We start from the raw sequence: 6,000 nt of genomic DNA on the forward strand, positions 1-6,000 counted from the left end.
TCCGCCCTACTGGGGCCATTGAGTTTCCTGAGGTCCCCATTGACATCCATCTGCGCCCTATACTCTGCCCTTCTGGAGCTGAGAACGCTCCTTTTCGGCCTTTGATGAATGTGAGGGCTGATGAGTCTTTATATGTAGACGACCCTCAGAAGGGTGGTACTCTGGGATACATATATATATATATATGTATATTTGAAGCTTTTGCGATTGCAAAATTTCAAGTGACAGAAGCTGTTTCAATTAGAATGTTGCTTAACGAAAAAATCAGGTAATTTTGCAAGCATCCATTAATTTAGAAGATGATTAGTGCATGATTCTTGCACTTTGTAAGTTAATTAATCGGTAAAATTTAGTGTGATTAATAATTCTCTATGATTTTAGTGTGTAAGTTCACTTGCACGTATTATTTTCTTGTTTGATTTTTCTTGACTTTTTTTTACTTTCTTGACTTTCATTAGTGTAATTGTGGTTTGTGTGTTTAAATTAAAATTAAGTGATGAGGTGCACCTAGCTTTTTTTGTTTAGTTTAATTTAATAGTATGAAATATTTAGCTTTTAGCTTGTTTTAAGGCATGTGTTTTTTAGGGTGGGTTAGGTATTTCTTTGTTTGTTTGTTTTTCGAGAATACCCTTGCATGCGTTCATTTGTGCTACTCCTGAGCTTGTTCTTTCTCTCTCCTCTGAACCGAATTTTCACTCTCCATGGAAGCGGCTCCTGAGCTTGTTTGTTGGGTTGCTCGGAGTGAGGGTAGAAGATACTTGAACGGTGGGATATGGGCGGTGGTGATAGCGGTGGTTCCCTGGATTGTTTGATTATTGTCAATTACTCCAATCTGCTGTATGAGATACTTTTGGTAAGTAATTATTCTCATTTTTAAGCTTGCATGTAGATTCAAAGACTTTTTCTTCTTTCTCTGTCCTCCATGGGTTCACCTTCTCAAGCATCTCTTCTCCTCCAAAAGCAGCTTAAAGGTATCAATTATTTCGCTAAAATTAAATCGAATTTCTTCAATTATTCCGTTGAATTTGTATTACTCTGAATTTTTAAGCAATTTTTTTTGTTGGGTGATTTTTCAGATCTTTTCTTCGATCGATTTTCAGGTTTGTTTTATTGAATTTAGAATTTGATTTTGTTTTCAGTAGGATCTGGAACTCAAATTTGAATTTTTTTGTTTTTTATTTTGTGTTTTTCTCTTTTAATTTGATTCAAATAGTAATGGATTAACATTCTGTTTCTTTCTTTGATTTTTGAGAATTCGTGTAATTGTTTTGAGGTTAACTTTGGATTGAATTGAGTGTTGTTTTGATGGATCTGTGTGTATAGTTGAAAGTGTTTGATTAGTACTGTTTTTTTTTTCTTTTTTGTAATTGATTTTTCGATTGTTATTATATCATGCAATTAATCAGCTGAAAATTTTGAGTTAAATGTGATTAATTAGATTAAAGTTGTCGGACTTTATGCGGGTCATTCTCAGATTAAGGAAAGTTGCGTTTGTGAAGAGTAGCAATAGGGCGAAGGATTGCCCCATTGATGGGATGCCTGAGTTTGCTGTTCTTGGTCGATCTAATGTTGGGAAATCTTCGCTTATTAATACTCTTGTTGAGAAGAAAGAGGTTGCTTTGACTTCAAAAAAACCAGATTTTGTTAATTTGTTTGTTTTCTTTCATGCCCACCACCTGTTTGTTTAAATTCCTCAATGAAAAATACAATTGAAGTTTTCTGAAGTGTGATTAGTTTGATATGGTTCAAAAAGAATTTGGTATGGTTTGATGCAGCTTAGTTGATCGCGATAGTTCAAAATGGAAAATTCATTCCAATAATTATGATTTTTCTATCTGATATTATGCAAGTTTGACACATATAAAAAATCATAATCTATCTAAAAACTTTAATTTCAACTCTAATTAATATTTTTTCTGTGCAAGTTAGGGTCCCTACAGGATGATTTGTTCTGGAATTGCCGGCTGGAATGTTGGATGATGACAAAGGTGACTTTGTGGGTACCGCAGTTAGTGAGGTCTCTCTTTTGCCTCCTATATCCTCGTCTATTTATATACTTTGTAGCATAAAAGTAGTATGTAGCTCTCTTCTTAATATTCACCATGTAGAACTGCTATCATTTTGTCTTGCTGCACATTTGACCTATGTGTATTTTCCTTGTATTGTTGCTAATTGCTCATCTTCAAGTGGAATTTTTGGTTAGATACATCACATGCTTGATTGTGAGTCTGTATATTGACTAAATTAAATTAGATAGTTATTTTCATACTTCCCTATTCTGTTTATAAAAATGTATGTAGCTCTCTTCTATATATTGTGAGTCTGTATATTCTGTATATTATGAGTTTGTATATTCACCTATTTGTTTAAATTGCTCAATGAAAAATACAATTGATGTGTGATTAGTTTGATATGGCTTAAAAAGAATTTGGATTGGATTTTTAGGGGAGATTTGCTGTTGGAGTTTTTTGCATATAATTATTTCAATTGCTTTGGTAATCTGTATTTGATTTGGGTGTTGAATTATCTGCAGGGAAGACTCAACTTATTAATCATTTTCTGATCAACAAGAGTTGGTATAATGTTGATTTGCCTGGATATGGCCTATGGGTAAGTATCTGTAATTTTGGTTTTATGATATGGGTGACTTCTGTAATTCTAGAGTCTATTTCATACTGGGAATATTGTATATTATGCATCAATTGTTATTCAAGCTTGAACATGATCATATGCTTGAATCAGACAAAGTATTGAAGTACCAAAAAAGTATTGCATTTACGCCTTGAGGTTAAATTTACAGATCATCTTGTAAAACATGTTGCGGACTGATATGTATTTAGGCTACATTGAAGCTATCTCCTTAGTCAGCAGTTGGGGGGAAAGATAGCTCCGCTGCAACTAATTTGGTCTCCAATGGTGTTGTTTATTTTCAAATTTAGGGACTTTTGCGTCTGTTTTCCATGCAAATGTTGATCGTCTTTCAGGTTTTCTAACAAAGAATTTTTCTAATGTTTTTTCTAAGTATCTTTGATATAATTTTTGTACATCTACTGTAATACCCCGTATTTTTAAGTGATGAGTGACATTTATGGCACTCATTTGATCTCTTTTTGGATGAATTTTATTTCATTTTATAGCTCTTTTCTTTAGTTTTCTTTAGCTTTGCTCTTAATTTCTTCACTTTGTGCTTTTTGTAGTTAGTTTCTTTATTTTGCGCATTTTCTCATTTATTTGTTGTTTTTCTCTATTATTTGTTTCTTTTATTTCGTTTGTAGGTTATGATCGATCATCTAAAGATTCCCGAGCTTCCCTTCAACGATTATCATTGCTTTTGATGCCTTGTGCTAGTGTATTGAGCTTCATGTCAAGAGGAACTCGAAGAGCAAGTTTCAAGACCGGTGCACACAAGCGGTGTGGACACCATCTATGCCTTGCGCCCACCAAAATGGCCATAAACTTGCTGCCTACTTCGTTGTTCATCACCATCACCAAAGTGCGTGTGCACAAGATGAGCATGGGTGAAGAGGGGGGGGGAATTATACCCATACAGGTGCGGGCGCTCAGGGGTGATGTGCGGCCGCACAGGTGGCGCGTGAGGGCGCACCCATATGGGTATTACGCTTGTGCGCCCCTTTCTCTCCTACGTGCGACCGCACCGACGTGGGTCTATTTTTGGACGTCATAACCGACTTCTCCCTTGTATATATAGTTTTTTCCTTCTATTTTTGGATAAGTTTTACATTAGATTTCATTTTGCTTAGTTTTTTATTAGATTTTTAGAGAGAGAAACTCAAGATTGAAGAGAGAGAAATTCATGGTGTATTGTTGATGATTCAAGTTTTCTTCATTGCAATTGATTTTGATCAAGTTTTGTAAGGATTACTCATCTTTGATTTCAATATAAGTTTGATTTTAGTTGATTTCATTTGTTTTTCATATGATTGTTGATTGTTTGATGCTTGATTGAAGTTAGATTGAAGTTTCATTGATTTTCGTTTTGATCTTTAGATTTCTAATATGTTAATGATGAAATTGTTGATTAGTGTTGTTTTGATCTTAATTTCTATAGCTAGTGAGTAGGTTACTTGCTAGGGTAATGGTGAAGCATGTATGAGTAATGGATTAGTGTAATTGGGGATAATTAATGGAGTTAATGATGTGATTAAACTTGGTTGATGATTCATGTGCATGTGTGTGATTGATTGAAGTTTGGCCACCTTTGATTGTTGCACTAGATTGCATTGTAATCTCACATTGATACGGACCATTGATTTGTGACTTGCATTTTCACGATTGAGGTATCTTGTGATGTTTCCTAGCTAGAGTTTATCGTAGTTGACGCTAGTTAGACCTCTAGGAGAATAGCTTGATATGCTCTTTTGGATGCATGTTTGATCTTCCCTCACATCCATTGACTTAGTTGATTTGACCTCCCCAATTATCCTTCTCTATTGCAAATACATGTGGATCCTAGCCCTAGTGTCTATTACCTTTGATTTCATACAAGTTCATTTGCATTATTAGCTCTAGTTCTAGCTATAACCCCGCTCTTGACTTCGGAATAGCTTAGCGTTAGGCAATAGACTTTCAATTACCATTCCCTTGGGTTCGACCTTGACTTGCTACTATACTCGTATAGGGGTTAGTTGAGTTTATAAATATTGTTTGATTGGGTGGGGAAGGTAGCCCAACGACCTACCGTTTCAACACCCTTCAAAATAGCGCCATTGCCGGGGAATGGTGTCTTGATTGTGTATTGTTGTTGAGTCTATTCCATTTTATTTGAAAAATACAAAAAGATTTTATTTCTTTCTTTTAGGCTGCACTTGTAGCCGTGTTTCTAACAATTTCTTTGAGATTTTGCATGCATAGTGCTCGTGATCGATCTATTGTGCCTTTTGATCCGGAAATTGAGAGAACACTCTCAAGGAGAAGAATAGCAAATAGATCCTTGCAATATAGTTCTTCAAGTGAAGAGGAATTTGAAGAAGAGATGCAAGGAATTGGGGATTCCCGGTGCTTATAGGTTCGAGAGTGGAATTGCTCCACCTACAACACCGGCAAATGATTTCGAGATAAGACCGGCCATGATCACATTAATAGAGAGGAGGCGATTTAGTGGAGCCAAGAATGAGAGCCCGTTGAATCAACACAAGGAATTTGAAAAATATTGCAATACCATCAAAGTGAACGACATTTCTCAAGAGTTCATTCGGCTTAAGTTGTTTCCCTTTTCTCTCATTGGTCGTGCCTTAGAGTGGTTGGATAAAGAGGTTAAGCCTAATTCGCTTAGGACATGGGATGATGTTACTAGAGCTTTCTTGTCTCGCTTTTATCCACAAAAGAAGACGGCAGAGGCTAGAGCATTAATCCAAGGATTCAAGCAAAGGCCAAATGAGAATCTCTATGAAGCATGGGAAAGGTACAAAGAATACCAAAGAGAATCTCCACATCATGGGATTCCTACTTATCAAGTGATTCAAATTTTTTATGGAGGTTTGAGTGCTCAAGGCAAGTCATGCCTAGATGGAGGAGCCGGTGGTCCTATAATGAATAGGACAGAGGAAGAAGTGGTAGACATAATTGAGGATGTTGTGAAGTACTATAGAGATTGGCAAGAAGGAGAGAGAGAGTCTACAAGCAAGAGTGGTTCAACGATCTATTCGGTGGATCACCTCAATGCAATCAACAATTTGTCTTCCCAAATTTCAAATCTAGGGAAGGAGATGACATCAATCAAAGCAAAGCTTGAGAGTGTGTCCAAGAATTCTTTGAGTCTTCCCTCCCAAACCAAAGGGAGAGGTACAATCTCTAACTCTTCTCCTTCTACTTCTAATAACATGCCAAGTGGTTGTGTGTTTTGTGATCTATGTGGTTCTTATGATCATGATTCTTCTATGTGTTCACAAGCTTTTGTTGATGGATGTGATGATGTTGAAAATAATGAATGTGAACATCTGAACTTTGTGTCTAATGCCAATGGTGGTCAAAGGTTTGAGG

The 6,000-nt window shown here is 36.0% G+C and overlaps 1 non-coding gene across 1 annotated transcript; it reads right to left on the reverse strand.

Annotated features, from left to right (window-relative positions):
- Window positions 1–5,355: 5,355 nt before the first annotated feature.
- Window positions 5,356–5,461, reverse strand: LOC145612866 (small nucleolar RNA R71). Its single transcript, XR_014106777.1, has one exon. It is a non-coding gene; the product is annotated as a small nucleolar RNA R71 (small nucleolar RNA).
- Window positions 5,462–6,000: the final 539 nt, after the last annotated feature.

Source organism: Chenopodium album, chromosome 24, assembly GCF_948465745.1.
Source record: "Chenopodium album chromosome 24, dcCheAlbu1.1, whole genome shotgun sequence".
Taxonomy (NCBI): Eukaryota; Viridiplantae; Streptophyta; class Magnoliopsida; order Caryophyllales; family Amaranthaceae; genus Chenopodium; species Chenopodium album.